This window comes from Rhinolophus sinicus, chromosome 16 (genome assembly GCF_057876585.1).
Source record: "Rhinolophus sinicus isolate RSI-liver-muscle chromosome 16, RSI-T2T, whole genome shotgun sequence".
In the NCBI taxonomy this organism is placed as follows: Eukaryota; Metazoa; Chordata; class Mammalia; order Chiroptera; family Rhinolophidae; genus Rhinolophus; species Rhinolophus sinicus.
Window position 1 is genome coordinate 160172655 of NC_142516.1, and position 27482 is coordinate 160200136.

The following is a 27482-nucleotide window of genomic DNA, read 5'->3' on the forward strand; positions in this document are numbered from 1 at the left end:
GTACTATTTATTTTAATGCTTTTTTAATAAAATCTTTATGACTATTCCTAAGGCCATTCATCATTTTCTCTCTTGATTCTTTTGTTTGTGGACTACATTTCATAGTGTTAAAATTGTAACCTACAAATATTATGGTTTGCTTTTTATTTATTTTTCGTATGAAGGCCTTAATTCCTTTTATGGGAAGTACAACTGGCTTCCTGGTAAGCGAACAACAGATTTATTTGTGATAGAAAAGTTGAGGAAGGGGAAGAGTCATGTATTCAACAATATTATGACCCTAGAAGGAAAAAAAAAAAAACAAAAAAAAAAAACGATGGTAGATGTTCTAAGTCTCTGGTAGAAAGTAACACAACAAAAAATACCTAGTGAGTTATGAGAGTATTTTTTTTAAACTGATGCATAATTAATCTATGTCAAGAAGCTAGAACTTCTCCTAGAAGGTGTGCACTGGGATAGGAACGTTTCTTCATGCTAATTGAAAAGAATCATAACATAGAAGACAAGGTTAAACAGGTAAAATTATTTTTAAAATATGAGCTTCAATGCTTTTTGAGTAGACATTGTATATCAGTCATGTGATAAGTGGTTTACATTATTATTTAATGTAACCCTTAAAACCACAGTATAATTTAATGAGATATTGCTATTTTCATTTTATCAGTAAGAAAATGGGGCTTAAGGAGAGTAAACAATGTCAGTTAATACCTGCTAAATATGGAGCTGGATTTAAACTCCAACAGCTCATTCTTTGAATGGATTAGTCATGTAGTCATATATATTTACCTCATAACCTCTTAAAGAAGGATATATATATATATATATATATATATATATATATATATACTACATTACATATATACTACATTACATACTTGAAATATAATTGCATATATATCTGTAAAAATGCAATATAATAAATTAAGAGTCAGGTTGTATCTTCTTAATTGAGTATGTTTTGGTGGCCTATGATATTTCCAGTATGTCTTCCAACAAAAGAAAATTGTCTTATATTTAGAAAAGATAACTTCAGTGTGTTTTCCAATAGTGTGTAAGAGTAAACATACAAGAAAAAAGATGTATGTGCTATTTGAATTTATGAATTATAGAAATTCAAATTATTAAATCTAATTTATATATTAATTCTAAAATATTAGTATTATCAAACATTTTAATATATAATAATAAATTATGTAGGAAATATGTCCATTGATTCATATATAAGAACATTCATTATAATTATATTATTAATATATTAATATAATTAGTTTGGTTTGCAAGGTACATAATACATATGGTCTTACCATATAACTTTCATTTAGATGTGCTCAGCTTCTTGTTTTTGTTTTAAGTTTGTAGAAAATGCTTGTATAACTGTAGTTGCCTCTTGCTTTAGTTGAGATACAATGTTTTGGATAAATAATCCAAAGGATAAATCATCCTGTAATTCACCAAAGTAAAAGAGATTTTAGTTGTGCCAGATGGAAAAGGAGGAAAGAAAGAAATATCTTGTTTAGTTCCATTGCTTTAAAGAAAGTAATAGCTTCTGTGGCTTCTGCTGTAACTAAGAATATCTTAGAATTTAAGTTGTTGCCATAGAAATTTATTGTTTATCCATTTTTACATGTTTACCCAGGAGGAAGCTGGAACAGCTGATCTAACAGTAATGAAAAAAGATTTTTTTCCTTAACAGTATTTATATCAGATATAATTAGAATAGTCAGGCATTTTAATAAGTATTAAAATTATATTGATGATTCCAAGGACAGTTTGTTAATTTAGCTTTTTCTAGGTTGCTAATAAGTGTTATTTGGTATGTACAAAGAGATGGATAAATTTGCAAGGGTGAACACAGAAGCATGTGTTTTTAATGTGTATGTGGGGTATTAAATAGAGTAGTTTCTAATTCTGCTCTTCTGCTAGCTGATTTATAAATATTTTTTTTTTTTTTAATTTGTGTGCTTATTGGAAGAAAAATGGAAAGAAAAAATGTGCTAAAGTTTGAATTTTAGGAATTATTAACTTTTGGTCCATTTTCTCTCTTATTTCAATCTATTCCAAAAGCAACATATTTAATTTTTTAAAGATAAATTCTGTATAATATTAACAGATATAGGAAATGCATACTCAATATTTTTAAATTATATGATTCAGTGTGGCCCTAAGCCATTAATAAAGAAGGCTAAATGAAATAAATTTCATATAATCCCCTGGCATTTTGTCTCATCTATAAAGTTGCCAAAAATGTTATTATAAAAAGTACCACACAGGACATGCATGACTTTCTTCTTGGTGTTGAACCTTAAAGAAATGCCACTAAATTGTTTCATGAAAGCACCTTACAGGTAGAACAATCCCGAAACCTGAACCAATATTGACTCTGTGGTGGCCTATCAAAATTTGACTGGTTTCAGAAAAAAATGAATAGTTAAGACAATAGCAAATTAAGTGTTTAAGGACTACAATTTTGTAATGAAATGAACCACTGAAAAAATCGTCTCAGATTACGGAAGCCCAATATAACTCTATGGACTCAATTGACTGGTAATTTCATGCACTAACTTACACCTCCATTATGTAATTAATTTCTCTTTTCCTTTCATTTACTTGCTAAATATATACTACATTACATACTTGAAATATAATTATATTTCCTACTTGAAATTTGCACAAAAAGTACAGGAGAACTATCTAATCGTTTAAAGAATTTTAAATGAGTTAGAACCTAAATGTTCAATTGGCAACAATTATCAGGCAACTGCTACATAGAAAATATTGTAGAAGCTCTCTTGGGAAAATAAAATCAGGCTGTTATTATCTCAAAGAGTTTACAACCTACAAATATATACACATAATCGTAATTATAGAATAGTATGCCATTGGCAATTTTTAAAAGATGGCACTAGAAAAGTTTGTGTTTCTTTCAAATATGTTAGGTTTTTGGCCATTTGGATAAGTACAGTTGTCACATCAGTTTTCTTAGCTATTATGCAAGTAGTTTAAAGTCTTAAAACAATATTTTACAATGAAAGAGGTACTTTACTAATTTTACCTTGCTAGTTTTGTTTTCATTTCTTCTTTTGTAAATTGGGAAACATGTCTGCTATTTTATGACTTAAGTTTTCTGACTAATCCTTCTAAAATCAGTTTTTATCTTAAGTGAATGATTGACAATTTTTCAATTTAGGTATTTGAGAAATCAAATACAAGTTTAGAAAAATGAATAAAATATTTTATGGTAGCATAAGAATTTCAGAAGAGTTGTCTCTGGGTATTTAGCTTTGATTTGGGTTTATATACATAAAATAGATAGCAGAAATCATAATGTAATATTATGTATACCTTTATAATTTTACTAGCCATTTTTTTTGTAGTAAAACCGAATATTCAATTACTTCGTTGTATGTTCCAGATGCACAAGTCCAAAGGTTTAATAAACAGAAAGCAGTAAGCAAAGCCATGAATTAAGTCACCTCTATGTCTTTTTACCTTTACCTCTAACTCCACTTGTTTTCTTGGCAGAAAAATACAGGAAGGAAACATGTTCAGCTGCAGCCACCAATAGAAAAACTCAATACATAGTGAAAAATGAGAAGTGTCTTAATAATAAATGGTCAATAATACAGATAATAAATGGTCAATCCATAGTGCTTTCATTGAAACAGTCTTTCCCTCTCAAGGAACGGGGAATGAGTGGAAAAGGGTCACTATTAACCATAAGTAATAATGGCTCTTACCAGATTTTTTGATATTTATTGTGTACCTTTCTTTTTTAAATCAATATATTCTTAACATTTCCAAACGGCATCTGATCTTGAGAAATTAATACTCATTATTATGATGGTGATATGATTTAAATAGTATTACATGTATGTATGTAGAACTTTTTGCTACTTACATAAAATAATTGGACTATAAAATAATGAATGAATTTGAAACAAGTCATTGTCTGCACATTACAGTATACTCTACCTGTTTTAGTCCAGGCATTTGTCTTCATTAAAATAATTATTTTATACGATCATAAGTCATTCTACATGACTAAATTATTATATCTAAAATATTTTGTTGTATAATATGTTAAATGGTATCATAATTATTTGTTAATTTCTGTTCAGTTCGATAATATTTGCAGCTAATCGATTCAGTTGTGAGTCCAGTTAACATTATGGAATTGGATATATTTAACACTGAATTGTCAAATATGTGTTTAACAATCAAAAAATGGTAGAGTATATAGTTTTGTCATCACTGAGTTACAAATTTATGTTAGTAAACTTTTCAAGGTTCCTAAATAATGGATTTTAATTGGTTTAGCCTGTTATCAGTTGAATCTAAAGAGAATGAAATTACTAAAGCAAAGAGTTTAATGTTGTTAATCTCTGTTTCCTGAAGGACTAAATGTTTTTCAATGTCTCAGTACACGCTTTAATGAGAGAGTTTAACCTTATTCATTGTTTGGTCAGAAAATGTTATATTTTTTAATTTTTATTTTTAAGCAAAACTTTGGATGACATTTGTATTTTTTACCAAAATGGCCATCTCTCCAGCAATCAGATTTCAAGCTACAGATGGTATTTTGTATAATTAGACATTGAGACATAAGATGTAGAGTATTCCAGGAGGCTGTTACATCTTATGGTATAATATCATGAGAGATTAGACTTAAAACCAAGAAACTAACAGCTGGAAATAGCAATAATCCCCAAGAAATGAATTACATGGAATGTCATGTTATTACTTTAACTTAAAATTTATAACATCGAATTAAGAAGAAAGTCACATCAGAGCACTGTTGACCATTATCTGCATAAGCATGGCAGCACTTTTAGCCAGTCCAAAAATACCTATACCACAAACTTTTTGTAATACAGAACGTTTTTTTCAGCAATTTTACATGGATGGTTAATATGATACCTATTAAATTAACATCTCTGCAAGCTCCATTTACACACTTGGTGAGTAATCAAACACATAGACTGGAAATGGAATTATTTTCTTTTATAAATACAGGCTTTGTTATATCATATCTTAAACTAGTATGACATATTTCAAGAACAGAAAAGTCAGTCTATATTTATGTTGGCTACTAGGCCATGATTGAGAGATATTTTGACTACAACCTTTATAATAGTGTCTTCTTCAAGACTCATACAGTTGTTAGTGATATATGTACCACCTAGCTGAAGACATTTCAAGGCAGCAACAGAGCATTGGTGTCAGGGAGATATATGTTAATCAAGCCAAATTCAGTAAACAAAAACAAAAACAAGAAGGAAAGAAAAATAACTGGGGATGATGGAAATTTTGCATTGCAATTGAAGCAAAACGTATATTGATTGATCACCTCCTATATGCCGTGAACATATTGAAGATGTTCTAAAGATAAACAGAATACACTGGATTTCTGTTCATCTAAATTTACATTCCCTATGGTATTACAGAAAACTAAACACAAATAACGGTTAAGATACAGTTATATAATGAAGAGTTATGAATGAAATAAAATGGGGAAGTGGTGATGATATTCTTTGTTTTTTTATGGTGGTCATGGAAGTCCTCTCTGAGGAGATGATCCATGAACTGAGTGAAAAAAATGATAAGAGGCAATTACCTGAACATTAGGAGCAAGAGAAATCCTGATAAATAAATCATCAAGTAAAAAAAAACAAACAAACAAACAAACAAACAAACAACAACAAAAAACAAACCAACCAAAAAACAGCTGATTTATAATTGTGCATGGGATGTTTAAGGTCTAGAAAGAAGATGAAAATAACTGGTCTCTGACCATAGGCAGAAGTTGGAGAGACACAGAAGCAAGATAATGCCTTATAAGCCATAGCAAGGAATTTAGATTTTTAGATCAAGTATAACAGAGAGTTTTAAGCAGGCAAGTGACATGATCTAAGTAGTATATTTAAATAGCCATTTTGGCTTACTTAGTAAAAATGAATTACAGGGGGCAAAGTGGAAGGCAATGACCTGCTGTTACAGAGATTAGGAAAGACATGATGCTATCTTGGTCAGTAGTGGTAGCAGTGGAAATGGACAGAGGTGGAGAGCTGAGTGGTCAGTTTTGGGTGTTCAACAAAATAGAACTGGAACAGATGTGGACTTAAGGAATGGAAAAATTGTGTGTGTGTGTGTGTGTGTGTGTGTGTGTGTGTGTATTCTTTATCAATCAACTTGATGGTGCTGTCTTTTATTGAGAAGAAAAGGCTGGAGAAAGGAAGTGTTAGGATATAGTTAGATTTTGAACATGTTATCTTTGAGATGCCTATTTACATATTTTGGGTAGGCTGTTGGATGTGGAAAGATGGTGCTCAGGGAGACTTTAGGGATTTTACAGACTTGGGATTCATCATTAGTCTTTTATTTATGATTCCATTTTTATAAAATTAAAAACTAAGCCTAAGGTTGCATTTAATTGCTATATTCTATCTTCGGGGCAGATGTATCGAAAGTTGAAGGTAAACTTGATTTTAGATACAACTGATATAAGAAAGGTATGAAATGTGTAATATCTTAATATTTATACATTTTCCTTTCAAACCAGAAGACGAACATATAAAACCTAGCAAAACATTTATTTATAAAATTCAAGTGAAAACAGGAACAATAGTTGTGGGAAAGAATAAAAACAGCTTGTGACATAATGGTACAATGTAAACTTTAAATTGAAATGCTTAAGTTCTTTGCTTTAATATGCATATTTCTGAAGGAGAGTAAAACAATCTCATCCATTACTGTGACAAGTGACATAACTTTTGTTTTTCTCCACCCAAGGGGCAGATTTCTGGCAAAGGAGGTTAACTTTAGTAATCAATATGACAAGAAAGAGAATCAGACCATTCTTATTTGGTATTTATTCAAATGTTGCACTCCTTTTTGAAGTTTTTGATTTATCCTTGCTTGTAGGCAACTCTGTGGTCTGGTCATCTCTTAAGAACTCTAGGCCCCATTTGGTATTTAGTCTAAATAAGTAGACAGCACAATAAAAAGGTTTCATGGTTGGTTTTTGTTTGTTTGTTTGTTGTTTTCATATGACCATTTTTCCACACCATTCATCCCACCATCACCAACTGTCTCTAATCCCTAACAACTTAAATGTAATTGAACTTAATCCTCTAAGTAACTTGTGATTACTTTTTATTTTATATTGGTTTGGCTGCAATTCAAATATTCATTTTGGACATTGTACAAGGGTGGTTTTCCCTCTTCATAAGGCTCTGAAAGCCTTCAATTCTTTTGGCATATATGTAATGTCACGTTGTAAATACTCAGCTTATTTTTACAAAGAAAGTTAAAAGCTGGCTGAGAGCTCTGCTTAGTTTCCCATAACACAGCCTCATGGCGCTATAGAGTTCCAAGTCTTTGGGATCGCACATGGAGTCCACATCATGAACCTGCAGTCAGAAGGCCTGAATTCTGGATTGGGTTCTCCTCTAACTCACCTTGTGATCCTAAGCAAGGCTCTTACTTCCAGTGAGTCTCAAGTTTCATACCGAAAATGAGACTGTCAGACTAAAATCAAGTGGTCAGAAAGCTTTTTCTGTAATGGGGCAGATAATCAGTATTTTAGACTTTGTGTACTAAGATGCAAAAACTAAGATATTATGTACAGATGTATATTATGTGGATAATATGTATAAAATGAGAGGAAAATAAAGTTCTAAAATATTCGTGTTGACAAAATTCAAAACTTCATTTTACAGACACTGAAATTTGAATTTTGTATAATTTTAATGTGTCACAAAATATTCTTCTTTTGAATTTTTTCAACCATTTAAAAATGTGTAAACCATTCATAGTATACAGGCAACAAAGAAACAGACAGCAGGACTGATCTGGCCTGTGAGAGGTAGTTTGCCAATCCTTAAACTAGATGAAATCCCTCTAATAAAGCTCCAATCAAATCTATATTATGTATTCATTAAAACATCTCAAAATATTTTGTGTTGTGCAAATTATACAGAATTTTAAAAATTATGCAAGATATTTGTCTAAGTTTCTTCCGTTCAGTATATAGATACTTTAAGTTATGCCAGGGAATTTTATCAGAATATAATCGTAAACATGTATAAAATAGTCCAGGGATAAAATAGTGATTGAAGAGGACTGACAATAACTAATCATTTTTGATGAAGAATTATTAGAGTGAGTAAGAGTCCCATCTTTAGAATCAAACTGTGTCAATTCTAATTCTATCTCTGGCTAGCTATATGAACTTGACAAAGTTATTCACCTTATAGCTCCTTGATTTTCTTATTTATAAAAGATAAATGACAATGATAGCACCTACCTCATAGCAATGTCATGAATATTAAATGTGTTGATACACTTAAAGTGCTTAAAAGAGGTATTGATGCATTATGAATTTTCAGAAAGAATTAGCAAGTATTTGTAGCTCTCTTGCATAAATAATTTTACATAATCCTGAAAGCAGCTATATCTGGTAGATGATTTATTTAAACCATTATTTTATAAATAAAGAGTGTGAGGGTTAGAAAACAACTTTTCTGGGAAGGCACTGCTCAGTAGCAGAGCCAAATTGCAAAGCCAGATAGGAAGGGCATTAAAACAAATGTATTTTCACTGCACAACTGGGTATCGGATGAGAGATTTTCAGTGTCTATCCACCCCAACCTTCTGTGACATTTTTTCTGGCATCCATGTTGTTTTTCCTGGGATTTCAGGTACATAAGGCTATTTTGTTATATATCCCCAACCCACACCTACCTCGAAGTAAACACGATTTAAAAAAAGAAAAATCGATATAATTACATTTACCCCCTCTCCCCAACTATTCTATTACTGAACAGTAGCTCACACTCACATTTCCTTTCCTTTTGTGCCTCCACTTTTTAAGCTTCTATTAAATTTCTACATTGTTGCTGATTTTAGCTAATGGGGGCGGGGGCTCTAACTAAATAGCACTAAGATGTAACAATATGGCTGAATACAACAATTTATTTTTTGAAATAGGTGAGGTATTTAGAAAATTTAAATAGCAGTATGGTAACAAATATATGCATTTTTAATACTAACATTTCAACAGGATGTTTGGCAAAAATGTTTCTTAGTGCTTCAAGTTACATGTATAAATAAGATATGCTTTGGAGACAATTCATTATTTTGTTTGTTTGTTTTGTTTTGTTTTTAATAAAGAAAGCAGTGAGATTGCTTCTCCATTATTTCAAAAAATAAGAATAGAGAATTTTGCCCTTTTGTTGCTTCCAGGGTTTTCAATAGAACTGGAAAGGGAATTCAGACTAGTGCTTGTTCAAGGCAGATTCTCCACCAAAATCATTACAGAATTGGAACAACTATTATATTTGGTTTTGAAGACTGTATTACGGTAGTTGTATGCGAGAGACTGAAGTTCTTTTTGGTCGCCATATCACTATCTATGAATGCATCTGTAATATGATACTGTTGCCACTGTGAGATTACTGATACTCCATGTTATCATTTTGGAAAGCAATTCACTTTGCCTCCCAAGGTCAAAAGCAAAGTAGGCTTAAACGTCAGAATACATTTGCTTAGGATAGGAAACATGCTTTCCTCCCTCAAACTACAGCCAATATAACCCATGTCTGTTGACTCTGCTATTTATAGAACTGTGGTCCATGATTCCAAAGTCCCAGGAGATAGAAAAAACTGTAACCTCCAAAAATAATTTCTTGATTTTAAAATGGAAGAAATACCACATTTAAACAACTTAAGTACTAACTCTTACTATCAGACTTCACTGACTTCAAGAAATATTCTGAATCTCTGGGAGAAATCTATCATATGTGATATTTCCCACACTTACTGACCTCAGAAGCCACTACCTTCCTGTCACTCACTACCCTTTATTTGTTTATTTGTTTCTTTTTTCCAGAACACCTATTTAGAGACTTGCAGAACAAGTTAATTGCCTAATATACCTAATTCAGGAGGAGGAAAAGCCAAAGAAGTTGATCTCAGAAAGCTGAGTTTCTAGTGGTCTAAAATAATTAGCTTAGAGCCAATTACTTCTGAAAGAAAGCTAATAATTCAGAGAAATAATGATCATCAAACAAAAAGAGAAGCCATTGCACGTATTTTCTATGACTTTCAGACATGTCTAAGTCCAAGCCATTTACCATGAAGAGTTTGGCCATATTTCAATTGTACCATCTGTTGAAGCACAGGATAGATGACGACTTCATGACCTAGTAGTTCAAAATAGCTCATGTTTCAAAAAATATGGAACAGTCCATCAAACAAATTTTCTCTATTAATCCAGTTTAGAAAGATTTACCCATTTAGCCAAATTTCATGGGAATAAAGTTGGTTGGTCACAGTAGAGTTTATCTTAAAATAGTGTACAATTCAAAGTTACCCTGATCCCACTTCTCTGTAATGGGTTGTCTTTTTCATTTGTAGACTTCATAAGCCTAACAAAATATTACTAATAAAAAAGTGAATGTCTATCGCTGATTAGAATGCAGTTCCATAAATCTGTAATTGGATGACTTTCTTACCCAACTTTATAAGCAAGTTTATTTCCTCTAATTTGGTGTGTTAAAATGCTGATTGATTTTCCATCTGACCTTATTAGTTAGGGCCATACTTAATGAAACAAAAGGTCAATTTGTTCTTTTTTGCCACTGTTTTGAGAAATCAGTAAGCAGATTCTATTTGTTGAAAGATTTCCCTCCCACTTTCTTTCACAATAATGTATACCTAATATTCACAGTGATAAATAGATATTATTCAGCATTAGAAAAATCTACACCCTTTAGATTCTATTGATACAAATTCTCTCTAAGCAGGGCTCATGTCTCTTATATGTTTTACCCTCCTTGCTTATTTGGAGAATAATAGATGATAAATATTTGCTGATTGAATGAACTTTTATAAAAATGCATATCTTATGTTTTAAATATGGTTATAGAAAGGCAAAGCAAAGTCATTATTTTCAGAATATTTTTAGAAATCACACTCTTCCCAAATTCAATATTTTCCAAACCACAAAGCATGCTATTTATAAATACGTATTTCTATTCGAAAGTCTATTTTAGTGATAAAGCTGGTTAGTGTTATACAGCTTTATATTTTTTATAAACTAATCATAAAATTATTTGATGCATAGATATAGAAATAGATTTACATAAAATTTGATTTACATAAAAACAAACAAGTTCCAATGCTATAATCTGGCAACAGAAATGTGACTACAAAGAGATTTTAAAAAGTCTATTGGAAATTTTCAGGAAAAAAAATTGTACTACACACACACACACACACACACACACACACACACACACACCATATTGTAGTGATGAGGTCAGTAGTAGACCACAACCTTTGCGACATTGTGAAGAATGGGATGGGACAGAGAAACACTGAATATAGATCTATCTTAAAAAACAGGGAAATACTACTCTTTCATATTTTTCTAGTTGATAGCTTTAATGGAATTATGAGAAGGAAATGGTACATTTGTATAGTTTGTTGAATAAATAAAGCAAAGATTTATTATAGATTTACAAAAACTACTTGTCAATATTAGGAGTAATACAAATGTTTTACCCATGTGAAATTCACAATATGCATATGACACAATGCTGAAATAAGAATCAAGTATGTTTGAAAATAAAACTTAAGTTTCCTAGATGGGTTTGTAATGTAAACTTTCATTAAAAATATTTACTAGGAATTATTAATTTCCATTAAACTCATCATATCTTGTGCCAAATTGTTTAGGCCTGAAAGAATTAGTTACTCAATATGGATTTTCTTTTATTGGCAATATTTTATAATTTTTGTAATCTTTTCTGTATTGTAAAAACAGTAATAGTCTTATTTATAGGCAATTATTTATTATCATCTTTAAGAAATTAAAAAGTTCATTGTTTAAAGAAGCTTTTATTTCATATATATGTATATATATATATATATATATATATATATATATATATATATATATATATAATTTAATGGGCTGACAATGGTTAGTAAATTTACATAGGTCTCAGGTGTACAATTCTGTAATACATCATCTCTATATCACATTGTGTGTTCACCACCCAGAGTCAGTTCTCCTTCCATCACCACATATTTGACTCCATTTACCCTCATGCACCACCCTCGTCCCCCATTACCCTCTGGTAACCACTAAGCTTTCATTTCTTAAGAAATTTTAAGGATATCTATTATTTTTATAAATTAATTAGCTTGATATATTTGACATTCATTTGAGGGCTATAAAACATACACTTGTATCTCTAAATGTGAGAGCAAAATCAACCGTGTTATAAACTTGAATAACAGCATTCTGAAATCTTAAATGTTTATGGATTCTACAAGGAATCTTTCTTTATTTTATTTTAGTAGTGGCTTTAAAACATTTTGATGGATTTATAACAGCAACTAAAATTAAGATTGGGTGTATTTTCCATGGACACTATGCATAGGTTTTTTTTGTTTTGTTTTGTTTTTACAAAAATGAAAAGCTATGTGATTACAATTTTCTTAAAAATCCAAGCAGATAAAAATCCAAGCAATCCAAGATAAGAACATTTGCTATTTTTTTGGGTAAATTATTTAATCCATAGTGAAAGACATCAAAAATATTGTTGATTTACTAAAAGAGGTAGCCTACCCAATCCATAAATATTTGGGGGAAAATAAAAAAAAAACTCAAAATTGAGGCAGAAATATACCCATTAGTTGTTAGTTATTCCTCTGGAAAAGAGGTGGAGAAACTCTCCAATATGTGCTCTAGGGATAAAAGGAGTTGATAGAAAACAAATAATAGACCTCTATTGCCTTTGTGTTGTAAACTCAGCTTGCATCTTTCCACTCCTGTGTTGCAATATGACTGATAGCACTTTGAGACAAAATTAAACATAATTCCAACCCTAGCTATGCAGCATGAGTGCTGTTACAGAGATAATTGTTTCCTTCCCATATATATGTTCTGAGGATAGGACAAAAACAATAGGAGTCCATAGTCATTTTGACCTTATAAACTAAGGAAGCCTTGAGATCCTTACCCTTCTGACTATGAAGAGAAAAAATGAAACTCTGTAATTTAGATGCATGGAGACATTTTTTTTTTTTTTATTGGGTTGTTTGAATCTCTGGGCCTGTAGATAATTATGAATCACATTATTTCAGCAGCCTAATATTATGTCATAAATGCTTTACTGTTAGAGTTCTTCTGCATTAATGATAGTACAACTCATTTGCAAAGGTTATTTTTTTTCTATTGATTTAGTTTAGCCTGTAAAATGTATGTTTGAACTGTGTTTCACTTATATTAAGGATGATTTAGTTTTGTATTATATTTCTGAGTTATGAAATTGCTTGAAGAATATTTCTTGTGCATTCCCAAACTTATCTATTATTTAAAATTAACTGGAGGCTTGGAATATTTTTCAGAATATGCCTCTACATAATCTATCATATTAAGAATAATTTTATAATTAATTGTGATTCTTTTAAGCCAACCCTAAAATCATACTCTTTTAATTTGTGTGAAGAGGTAAACAAGTTCTAATATATCTATCCTCTGGCTCATATTGAAAACCAGCCCAGAGAATTAAATATTATTGTTTAAAGGGAGACAGTGCCAAATTGAAGATACTTACTCTGGCACTCTAAAAATGTGCCCAGGGTTAAAATACATCACCCTGAGTCGTTACTCAGGAAACCTGCACAGTTAATGGGAACCCTCGGTTTGACTAATTGTTGGCATTAAGAAGGAAATTTCAAGGTCTATTAAGAAGCAAAATGAAAATCCAAGTGTATATGTGGATTAGGGCGTATATTGAGTCTGGCAAGGACATGGACATAAAGTGATGAACAAAAATAATAGAAAAGGTTACAAAGAGGCCTTATGAAAGTCAAGTATTGTAAGAGGGACAGGAAATAGCCATGGATGACCCAGATGGCAGCTCGATCTGTGGTTGAAGAATGATTATTTCTCAGAATGGCAATGAGAACATTTCCCCTTTTCCCATTTAGTTCTTCTGACTGTTTGATTAATTGAAATGACATAAGACATAATAACAAGAGAGACTAATAAAATTTATTACATACATACAATACAGGAATTCCACAAGAATATAGGGCTTAAAGACAAATTGAGCAGTTGAGGTTTATATGATATCTTGAGCTAAGGAGAAAGGACAGGGATAGTGATTTCAAAGGTGGAGAAAGGCAATTCACACCGAGATGGAAAAGCAAATATTTGGTAAATAAATGTTTGCTGGGCCATCTTTTACAATGGGACACACAGAGGACTTTGGTCAAAGGGGCTTTTCTAGTTCATATTAAGCTATAGTTACCTATGGTGGACTTTCCCTTCCTGGAGCCAATCTTCTAATACTTTAGCAGAAATTTATCTTTTAGGCAATGAGGAGGAAGGTCACAGGTTTTTCCTCTTTTGTTTCTTAAAAATAGACAATTTAAAATAATCAGTATCCCACTTTGTGGCCACTCAGCATTATATACTATAACTCTAGGTTATGTGTCTCTTTAAATAAAGCTGATTATTTAGGAACAAGCATTGATGTGTGGTAGACTTTTAAATACTAGCCCCATATTAAGAATAGAGAAAGTAAGAATCTTCCACCTGAACAGAAACAAAAAAATAATAATAGATATCAATTTATTTAAAAAAAAAACATATTCCGTTAAAGGCATCTCTGTAGTAAGCAATCATGTGTCCTTGTTTATATGTAATTTTTAAAATATTCTGTATTACTCCCAAACTTTTGGGTTATAAGCAATGTTCTATGTGTTTTAGTGAATTAGGCCAATGAGAAGAATATCTAGGCATCTTAAATCAGGAATGTTAAGATAGGCATGTACCTTTCTAGTAGTCAATTTAAATCTCTGTCAAGTGAGAACATGTTCCATTACCCATAAAAAGCATAATAGTTTTACATTTGGGATGCCAAACCAAAATCAAACGTACACATTATTTTGAAAATAGTGTATATGGTCAATCAATAGAATTAGTGCGTGGCCAAAACATACAGAGTGTTGTATTTACAGTCATAGATATTCATAGTTATTTAGTTTGTGTTATAAGCAAATAAATACTATCTTTGAGTAAATAAGCACATCTGTATTACTGTTTTGATAGAGCTCTGTGTACAAGTTAGAAACAGATAAATTACTGAACTCAGTACTCAGGTTTTCTTTTTTTTTTCCGTGTAAATGATGCTTACCAACTTCTGTACTGATAGTTTACCAAGGTACAGAGATGATGCCTTACAGCCGTCTCTTATTAAAATGACCTCATGACCTGCAAGGATTTCTGCTTTTCCCAAGAGCTGAAAGACACTAGTGTTAACAAGCATGTACTGAGCAAAAGACAATGGGTTGGGTACAAATGATAAAAAGTACAGCCCAGACTCTCAAAGAACTCACAATGTAACACTTTCCATCAAAATATGGTTGCCAGCATTACCTGTGTGAAAACCGGCAAAGGTGCTTGTTTCAAGTGCAGAGTCCTAGGCACTATCTTAAATTTACTGATTCGCAATCTCAGAAGTTCTGGTAACCTGATGAAAATGTAAATAAAATAATAAAAATAACACCCTACCTATTTCTTCAGCATGTTTTATTTAGAATATTGTTGAGTAATAGATACGTTAGCAGAAATGTATTTTTAAAATAACATAGTAATAGATACGTATGTTCAAGGTATGGCAAGCAAGGAGAAGGGACTGGTAACCCAAACTAGAGGGGGTGGGAAGACTTCCTGGAAGAAGGACCATATAAAGCTGACCATCACAGGTCACCCATAGCAAATGAGCTGTTCGCAATGGAGAGCGTACAGTGCCTTCTAGGCAGCAGCTAATAAATACAGCAAGAAAGAGACATAGAAAGAGACTGGTATGGATAGGGAAATGCAAAGAGTTTGTGTAGTGGGAGAATAAAGGACACAAACAAGGAGATTCAAAGAGATGATTAGGTACCAAATTATCATAAACATTGAATGTCAAGGAATGTGGATTGTATCTTGTTCAGTGGTTTTGATATTCAAATGCAAATAAAATTGTTAAAGAAATAAGCCCAAAGAGGGAAACAATACAGAATTTTTGTCACTAAAGCTGTCTGCTCCAGCCAGTGGTTGCCATGGGGAAGTGTGGCATAGAATTGCCAGATTGTCCAGTCTTTCAAAAATAGCCAAAAATCTGGTGTATTCATTAGAATTAGTTTCAGCTGCATATAACAGGAGATCCTAAAATAAGTGTTTAAGCAGGAATGAAATTATGTATTGCTCACAGATTATTCTGGAAAAATGGAGCCCTAGGCTAGAATGTCAGTTCTGTTCTATCAAAACTGTAGGGAGCCAGATTCTGTCGATCTCATTTCTCTACCATCCCTGGGCTATACTCCTTGATGTTTTGTTTTTATGTGTTCAGGCAGCAGAGAAAATGACTAAGATGCTGGGGGAGGAGAGTGTTCTTATTAAAGTTACTGGAAACTTACACAAGGTTCGACTCTATGTCTAATGTTTGCCTAGATACAAGGAAGACTGTGAAATGAATTTATTTTATTCTGAGAGGCCATTGGTTACCAAACGTGTTATTCTATAGAGAGTGGATATTGGGGGACTAGAAGAATTTTGTACCACATTCAATTATAAATGAAATATTAAGTATCTATCTATCTATCTATCTATCTATCTATCTATCTATCTATCTATCTATCACTGTGTTTGATCAATACTAATAGAACTGGAAAGGAAAAAGGTCTTAATCAGACATAGCCTCCATGCTACCAGTTTGTGCATGCAAGTCTTTGGTTATTACTAAGAGGAGTGAGCTATTCAATATGTAGAAGAAGGATGCGTTCATAAGCTATTTGAGTGGTCAAATTGTTTGGACATGCTGATTATTTGTTGGGTAAAGGGAGAGAGAAAATGAAAAAAAATTACTCCCAGCATTCCAGTTTGATTTATCTGATGGACTAAGATACCACTAGTTTGGGCAAAATTATATATATTATTGGTTTCTGGGGTAAGATGAGTCCATTATTGTACATGCTAATAACTTTGCATTGGCACACTTCATGCATTTTGGTATAAAGACTGAAGATAAGGGAGGGATTTGAGTTATAGATTTAGGCCTTACAGTCTCAGGCAAATGAAACCATCATCATAGAAGAAATCATTAATATAACACAAACACAGATGTAGATTGAAAAGAGCAGTGACAGTAGAAGAGAATGCTGGCAAAAATGGTTATTCAGAAGTTTATCAAAGAGATATAAGATGAGGTTCAGCATGAAAATAAATGGGTGAGATTTTAGGAAATCTAAATGTTAGCTCAGCAGGTGTGCTGTAGGTAAATGTCCACTGTATTTGTTAATTAATAGCATGTCAAACTCAGTGAAAGGAGGTTTCTTGGGAAGGAAGACAAATGACAGTGTGTTGATGAGTGAATGGTAGGTGTCAAAATGGTAGGTGTCAAAATATTTACTTTTTGTAAATATGAACCTTTTTTGAAAATTGGGTAAGAAGATATAGGACAAAACTGGAGGATAAAACAAATAAAGAAAAATTCATTTGCTTACAATGAAATAAATTATGAACATATTCATTGGATTAGAAAAATAGAGGGTAGGGAGAAAGACTTTAAAGGTATCTAAATATGATGGGATGAGTAATTTACTAGGGTCTGAGGAAGAAGGATTTAAGACATAGGAACATGGATTACTCTTTAAAGGATAAGAGAAAAAGGGCAATCTGACTGCAAGCTTAGTTTTGGAAACGGGAATTTATGGATGACTATTCTTTACCATTGCAATGTTCATAATGTGAATATAGGTGGAAACTGCAGATGGAAATAATTCAGAGAGATCAGAGGCATTAAGAAACAATTTTGTAATGTTGCCAATTAACAGAGGGATCTCTCCCTCCCTCCCTCCCTCCCTCCCTCCCTCCCTCCCTCCCTCCCTCCCTCCTTCTCTCTCTCTCTCTCTCTCTCTCTCTCTCTCTCTCTCTCTCTCTCTCTCTCTCTCTCTCTCTCTGTGTGTTTTAAGCTATGCTTAAATAATTGGATGAAAGGACACACATGATACTGACCCAGATATGATTTGATGGACCTGTTTAACGGAAGCATAATGATACAAATGCTTTAGGTGATATTGATAGATAATTATTCACTGGAAAAATAACTGTGTCCAAACCAAAGAGGAAAGAGAAAAAGAATCATTCTCCTAGACAGGAGCAAGCTGGAAGAATTAAGCAAATGGTGTTTTCTTAAGAACCTGATGAGTAGAATTGTCAAAAGTGAGCTTTTGAAAGAACTGGAGTTTATTGTCAAAATGGAGGATGCCATGATTTCTGAGTTGGTATACTTTCCGGTAATTGAAATGAGTGGTTGAATTTAATAAAGACAAAGTCTTGGGTATGATATTTCCCAGGCATTTCTAAGACTATTTGTTGTTGGCTGGGTATATATCATTATTTGATAAAAACATATCATGTGTATTACAAAGAAAAGCTTAAGATTTTGACGCATTGACCTAGAAGTTACAATGAATTCTCTGTTTATTTGCTTTCTAACCACTAAAGTGTCAATATAACTTTTCTTTATTTTAAATACTATAATGCTAAAATAGAAACAAACCTAATTTACCTTCTATAGTAAATTATTTTTTTGTTAACTTTAAGAATTATTATTTTTTTAATCAGAAATCAGTTTTTTCCTGATTAGTTTCTTTTTTTTTTTTTTAATCAGAAATTAGCTTTGGCCTTTAATAAAAAGCATTATGAACAGAATGAGATATGACTATTCCCCCTTGCCCAGTTGTAGCTCACTGACTAATTTGCCTTCTGCAGCTACTCTCCTTCCATGGCTTAGTATACAGGACAATTGACAATTACTAAGACACACAGAGGAGCAGCTATAGATGTTCACATTGATTTCACTTAGAGTTCATATTGATCTTTCTAAAGTCCCTCATGGACTGAAATCTGAATCTCTTTGAGAGAGATTGCAAATAGGACATCACCCATCAACATAGTCCCTCGACCACAGTTTAGAAATCCCCTGAACAAAGGGGAAAACACAAGATGACTTTATTACTTTTAAGGAAGAAGTTGTTTCAACACTAAAAAATAGTAAGTAAATTGACCATGTTTTTCAAAATAGTTCTCGAGAGACTGAGTATATTGCTTGCACATTTAAAGAAACATATACATTCCTTTCAAGATGAAGACAACCTAATGTTTTACACTTCCAAGAGAGATGAATATCATGAAAGCAGAATCTAGGGATCTCCCTAAAGCATGTGAATGGAAGTAAAATTCTTATTCTAAAGGGTAATACAGTTTTCTTATGTATCAACCCATTGGGGTTTCTTTCTATCATGAGTTAGCTTTGATGAAGGTTTGAAAAACAAAAACTATGACTGATATTAGGAATTTTAGGTCATGAAGTGAATTATAAACAAACAACAGCAACAACAACAACAAAAAACACATCTTCAAGCAAGTCATGATCTAAAGATATTTTGGAGCTTATTCTATATAGAAAACATGGTCAAGATTGTAAAGCTAAATGTTTTATAAAAAAGAAACAACTAAGAAGCAAAGACTGCAATTGTATCCTTTTCAAAATTTTTAGATTTTTCTAATAAAATATTTTCAATTATGAAAAACGTAATAATATAAACTTGTTTTTATTTTCCTCTTCATCAACAATTATTTTCCTAAATTAACTTGGGTTTTTCTTTGAATTGTTCAGCATTATGTGTATAGGTTGTGTTTCCTTGTGGACCACAAATTACACCAAATTAAAATTTGCTTAATAATTATTCTATTTTTTCGTAGGATTCAATTATAATTATAGATTTTGAAGATACCTTTGAGATCAGTCTAAACCAAGTTTCCCATCTATAAGTTTTAAATAGAGAATTTGTAAAACACCCAAAACACATGATTCTTTCCTCGTTTCTAGCTTGAAATTCTTATTGTAGCCAGAACCTCTTGCTCTGAAATGTAGGTAAAAAATGAGGGGTGGGAGAATAAGTGAGGAAGAATGTTCACTCTGTTTTTCCAAATTGTTATTTATGGTTAAGGTAACTAATTGGTTTAGCTAACAATATTTTCTATGAATTTCTTGTTAGATGACATTTGATTCTTGGTAGAACAGAGAGGCGACTTCAGTCATTTTAATTAGATGTTGAAAATGAAACGCCCAGTAGACACAATTACCCCTCAGTTTAGCAGACAGAAAAAAAAAGTGGATGATTGGAATTGGGGCTTGAATCCTTGGGAGAAGAAGGTAGTGTTGGTGTATGGCCATCATTTATATTGCTTTTTGCTCCTGCAGCTTGCAGTGTTCCTCTCACCCTCTGTTTCACGTTCTGCTAGACCCAGAAGTCAATATTGGTGGTTTACACTTGGAGAATCTGTGTTCTCATTATGTGGCAGGTAAAAAGGTCAGGCAGAGAGAAAACCCCAATCATACTGAAGTGGCAGAAATATGCTTCTGAAATATTACAATTCTGATTTAATTTGCCCATAATAATAACTTCTTAATTGACATATTTCAAGTGGGTCAATTATTCTGAGGTGTCATATTTTCTTTGGCAGCAGACAAGACGTAATAATAATAAGATACAAAGATAGCTAGATCAGTGACTATAGAATCACTAGTACATACCTGGACATAAGTTATATTAAGGTCTTTTGTGGAGTTTTGTAAATGGACCTAAATCTCCACCATTTTTAAACTTTATTGATCTTTTGCAAAACTATACCCTGTGTATTAAACAATACAAATTCACAGACTTTTTTTGAAACAGCATTTACAAGCAAGTTATTATTATTTTTTATGCATTCATTTATTTTTTTCAATAGAAACTGTTCTAGGAACTAGAAATAATACCATGGCTCTATGCTAAAGGAAGTTATGGATTAGTAAATACATTTGTTCTTATTTTTTTCTATTATTTATTACATATAATGTATATCTTCAAATAAACCTTATAAATTGATTCCTGCAACAATTGCATATAATTTTGTACAATTTATAAATCTGTTTTCTAAAGTTAACTTATTAATTTTCTTATCTATAATTGGGTTGGAGTTTTTCTGTTGTTGTTATTATTGGAGAAGGTGATGGGGATGGAGGTATTGTGATGTTTTTTAAAAAAGTGATATTAAGTGGAATGTTTTGGAGTTTCATTCATTAATCAAATACTACAAAAAGTCTAAAACAGACTAGCATGAAACATATTTGTGTGTAAACTGTACATGGAGTTATCCCCTTGCCAACATAAAGCCATCAGCATAATTTCTGTATTCTAGATGAGTCATATTTTTGATAGTAAGTGACAAATGGATTCAAGAGTCATTTCATACCTGGGGAAACAAGGAAAAGTAGCAGTCAGATTGTGGCTCCCCTCAAGAATTACTCTGAGTTCAACATGTTATATTTTCCTCTCTTTGATGGAAAGTAACACATTCCAACCTCCCTTGATGTTTTCCAGGAATTACAAGTTTTAAAATAATGCAAATATTTATATTTCCAGCAATAATTATGTTATTTGCAAAACGATGGCAGATGTATGAATATCTTGAGATAATTTTTAAAGTCACAAATTTTACTCTAAAGACAGCCATATAACTTTCCCTGATAAAATAAGCCCAGAATCAAATATCTGTTTCAAATTGGCAATCTATGTTTTGGATGGGAACTCTACTTGTTAAGGGTTTTCTTTCTGATGTAGACTGTTAAGATTTCCTTCTTTAAACACTAGCTTTCTTTTCATATTTCTCCATGCTCTTTCATGGAACAATCTAATGCCTTCAAGTAATCACTAGTGATTGCCATTACCCATGGTGGTTCCCTTTATTTTATAGCATTCTGGGTTATTTGCTAGTGTTCCAGGATTATTTTGTATATGTCTTTTTTATTAAAATTATTATTTCCCCCTATACTATCAAAATATAATCAAATGAATTTTCACAAAATTTGTGACTGATTTTAAGGATGATGACTTTTTTTTTTTAACACTTCCCTATGACACATATCATGTGATGACAAATGTTTTGGCTATTAAATGTGGATATAACCATATTTTTTTACTATTGCAATCGAAATTTCTATTTCCCCAAAATATGTCAAGAGAAAAATTCACACTTTAGTTTAATGTATTTGATAATAAGGTTAAAATAGCACATGTTTTCACATGAGTCAACTAATCATAAATTTAGATTGAGCTTAAAAACTAAAATGACATATGTAGTAACAGTCTGTCATAGTCACAAAGACTGAATACCTAGATAGGTTACCAGTGAGAAGATATAACAGGGTTCATATTTTGTAAAATAACCTGACCTACTTTCACTATTCCTAGAATATGTTAGGTACAGGAGCAACAGAAGAATCCTACCACCCAGAGAATTTTCCACTAGTATTATAAAACACTAGACTAATCTCTGTCTGGGAAAAGAAATACTTTGCTGAATCTGTATTTTATGAAATTTTGCCCCTTTATCACAGACACAAATAAACAAATGTTTTAAAATGCCAAATACAATGTTAGTCATTTTCTCAATAGATTGACATGTGGACAGTCCAAATAATTGTACACCACAGGGAATTAAGAGATTGCTAAAGAAAAACTAGAAACCAAAATGGTTATTCTAAATTTCAAAATGCATTACAATATACTATCCCAAATATGTATATATACATCATAACATGCGGTTCTGTTCTCAGGAATCTTCCAGTCTTCAAAATCTAAACATTCTTTGCTACACTCAACTAGAAAATAAATACTGTATCCAACAACCTTTTAAAAATGATAGCTACGATGGCAATTTCAAGCTATAATCTTTAGACATACAGATTTCTGTAATGACACATTTTCCAACATAAGATATTATGTATAAAATATTGATAATGGCATTTAAAGCATTTCTTGTGTATTTGACTTTATTTTTAAGAAGAATATATATGTATAATATTATATATTTTATATATACATACATATTATATATAATATATACTATATATATACATATATGTATATATATGTATATATATACACATACACTCCAGAAATCTTACTGTTTCAGATAGTTGATTTTTATTGGATGTTAACTGCTACATAATTCTATGTTTGTTTTAAATTTTTTAAATGTTTGAGCACCTCTTCCTATGGCCCAGCTACCAAAATTCTTTAAAAGAAGGAAGACATTGTTTTTTATTAGTGTGTGTTAATGTTTGTGAGGATATATTTAAAAATTTTTAAGTGTAATTTGGATAAGGCCAAATTATATTTTATGCGATTTTTGAAAAGGAACTCATTTATTTAAAATGACTTTAGGTTGTATGTTCGTGAACTGATTAGTACGTTATAATATAGCTCTAGTATTTCATTTTAATTACTCCATATTAACAACAAAACATTATGTTTCAAATGCAAAGACAAGGAATGAAGTTTCATACATCAGTAAGATACTACCATTTGTTTGGGTATCATTGCTAAAGAGGAAAATACACATATATTGATTAAATTAAATGCACACATGCAAATTCAATTGTATGGAATTCAGAGTCTTTCTAATTTACTATGACCTAACAGATATATTTAGATGAGTTTCTAACTAGGTAAATCACATCCCGAATATGCATGAGAGATAACTGGAGCTTGGTGAGACTTAAGGTAATCATCAGGGTACCCCAGACTCCTACCTTATTATTGTCTTAATTTTTCCCATTATTGTCACTGTTTTATTCTTCACACACACCTTTCAAATCATTACAAGGTTTCTGAAAATTTTAAATGCATCTTTTCCTTAGAAAAGTTTACCTTGCCATAATAGATGAAGAATGGAGTGCTTTTATTTATTTATTGAGTAAATAAGTTTATTAGAGGAGTGGTTATAGATGGTCTCGGCATTTCTAATATAGTAAGAGTTGTTTAAAGATTGGTTAGAGTCAATATAATTTGGGGAAGATACTGATCACAGACCACAAAAATATCATTATTATAGTAATAGTGGAAGTAAATAAAGAGTAACTGGAGTCAAGAAACAGATCTTCTCACAGTAGATAACACCTCTAGTCGCAATGTTTTCTGTGTATAATTGGAGGTAAAGCCAATTAGAAAAAAGGAAGTATTGGAAGGAATCATATGCTTTGATTGGGTGTTAAAATATGATCACTACTGTTTTCATAATAGAGTGAATGATGGAGTCAAAATTTGTGAAAAATTGTTTTAAAGTAATGCAATAAATGGAGAAAAAGAAGAAATAAAGAAGGAGTTACAGGGGTTTAGGCTAAAATTTATTTAGTTTTGAAGTATATTTCTACTAGGATATAGCAAAAAAGTGAACATATCCACATAAGAAGATTAAATTCATAGGCATCCTTAAAAGTGTCATTTCTCTATTTTACCAATGTGATTCAGTGTATGTTTTTGACCTATTTATTATGTTAACAGCTAAGGTATAGCTGTTTTCTATTACTTGAATCAAGTGATTCTCAATTTAATATGTACTCTATTTTAGAATTACTAATTGTTAAACAAGTTTTCTTTTGAGATCACCAACACATGCCTACATTCCCAACTTGTCCTGGATTGAAGAAATTTACAAGGATGTGGGACTTTTTGTGCTAAACCAGGAAAGGCTGGGAAAAACTGGGATGAATTTTATTCCAAAGCATATACACATGCTTCAAAAACTACTGACATTAGAATTGACTTTAGGAAGTGAATGGTTTCTGCATTTGCTTGACATTATGGAGGATACAAATCTACAGGAGGTACACTACCTTTCTGTTTACTAAAATATTAATTGCTGCATTTTTCTTCAGTCTGTGACAAGACCTATCTACCCAGACCCATCTAAATATCTCTCTCTCCTCTCTCTCGTTAAGAACTTTTATTCCAATTAACCATTTAATTCTCATCTCTGTTCAAAAGGGATCTAGAAATAAGAAAAAATGTCCATGTTTTCCAAATTAGAATCCAAAACATGGTTTAGCTCTTATTATTATTAGGTTGGTGCAAAAGTAATTGTGGTTTTGGTGATTATTTTTAACCTTTTAAACCACAATTACTTTTGCACCAACCTAATACAATATAACAAAATATCCAAAATAAATCTAGATATATGGCAGTGAAACTTAGAAAAACAAGCAAACAAACAAACAAGCAAAACCCTGCAAGATTAGGATTTCCATTTATCAAACAGAAACCCAAGTAAAATGAGTTCATTTCATAATGATACATGCAGTACATTATTTTAGGCCAATAAGTATTCAATGAATATTTCTTCCAACACCCAGAAAACAATGTGATGTCGTAAAATTCCTTAAAGTATTTCTGAGTTTCCTTTATTTGTTCAATGAATAGAACTGCATCATTCTTATTCCATGCTTCTATAAGTTGACTAGTTTAATCTGTATTGTAATTTGACATACATCCTCTTCTGGACAGGTTTTTTTGGGTGCTCAATCTTAATTACAGGGTTCAATAAAAAAATAGGAGTAAACATGTAGGTTCATAAGTTGACTGAAGCTATAGCTTTCTAGTTCATACACTTGTTATATAAAGGAGTGATTTGTTAGTAACAAGCTTTTACATTTATAGACTATATTTCCTTAGCCATTTCTTGGAACTGAATAATTCTAACTTAATTGCGCACTTTAAATCAGATTTACTATAGTTATTTCCTTTGCAGTATTTCAAGAACAACCATATTATTCTCCAAGGAAATATCTAATGGAGACTTTTAGCTTGGATCTTTCCTTCAGGCTCCACTTGAAGAGCTCAGCTGAGAAAATAATATTAGTCCCTTTCCAAATGTCTTCATGAAAGCACTTCTTCCCAGACTAAGGGTTGGGAATGGAATGCAGAGGTAGAAGAAAGTCATACACAATTGTTTGTAAGGACCCATTTTTATTTAGTCAACTTTACACTGTCTCATTAAGTGGTTGAGATGTGCTTTTAATTTGTTGGTATGATATAAAGATTTTTGTTTCCTTGCACTGTTTAATTTTCACCAGTGACAGAGTAACTGGATACCAATATGTTAGATATGTGCAATGAGATTTCCTAACTCTTAAAGTCTCCCAATGTAGTATTCTAGAAACCAGTGTTTAGAAAAATAAATATTAATAATTCTCCTCACTTCTTACTACTAGAATAATAAATGGATATTAGAGATATTGGGATAAAGCTTTATATTTTTTGTTTTCCCCACTAAAAGTTTTACTTTGAAAATGTATGACCTCTTTAAAGTGTGCCACATATTGTTGTGATTTTACCTGATTAGCTACAATACAAACAACCAAAATACTATAAATTCTCACCATATTAGACGTTGTGTATATCTATTTTTTGTATTGTTTTACTTTTCTCTTTATAATCTAATATGAATTTATCCAAATATGAGAAAATATAACACTTGGGCACATTCCTATATCCTGGTTACTTAATTCTGAATTATCACCATATACTACCCTTAATTTTAATTTTGTAATACAGTCAATGACTTCATAGATATCTAGACTATTATTTATTCTTTGATCAATAGATATTTCTTGATCAATATTTTTTTTAAAAAAACTAAGTTAAACATCTAGTTCTCTACATCTTTAGTAATTTGCCCAATAGAAAATTTTCATAATTCTCTATCATAATTCTGTATTATTTGTTTCTACTTATATGCGTATCTTGGTCGGTTATTGCTACTTAAGAACTTAATGTAACATGTGTGGAATATTTGGGAATGAGGGGATAATTGTTTTGTAATTTCTTCATATTCTTTTAAAAATATTACAACTCCTTCTGTTTCTCTCTTCATCCATATATCTATGATTGTACTACCTCATTTCGGTTTCCCTTGAAAACATAACATCCTGTGAGTTTTGTTACTTGCTATCTTCAATTTCTCTTCTGTTATTTTCTCCTAAACTCCTTCTCAGGCTTTTGTTTGTATCACTCCTCTGAAACTGCTCTCTTCAAAATTACTGATGAACATCACAGTGTAAATTTCTCTTGTCATTCTCAATCCTGTTTAACTTGAATTATCAATAGCATTGAAAGAAATTATTTTTTCTCTTCTTCACTTTTTTTTCACTTAGCTTCCAAAACTCCACTTATCTTCCAGTTTACTTCCTCCCTCACTGACTCCTCTCTCTCAGTCCCTTTGTTTATTTTGCCTCATCTGTCTAACCTCTTCTTCACCTTGGAGCTTTACTTCTTAACATTCTTCTCTTGTCTGTATATTCTCACTGCTTTGGTGTTTTCATCTGGTCTCATACATTTAAATACCATCTTTCTGTACAGTGATGACTCCTAAATATATATCTCCAGCTTGGACTTATTCCCTGAACTTGTACATTTACCTGCAAAGTTGCACTTCTACTTGGATGCCCAGTACACAATGTACCATGTACACGACTGACCTCATGGTACTTCCTGTCAAACCTATCTCTCTTACAGCCTTCAACATG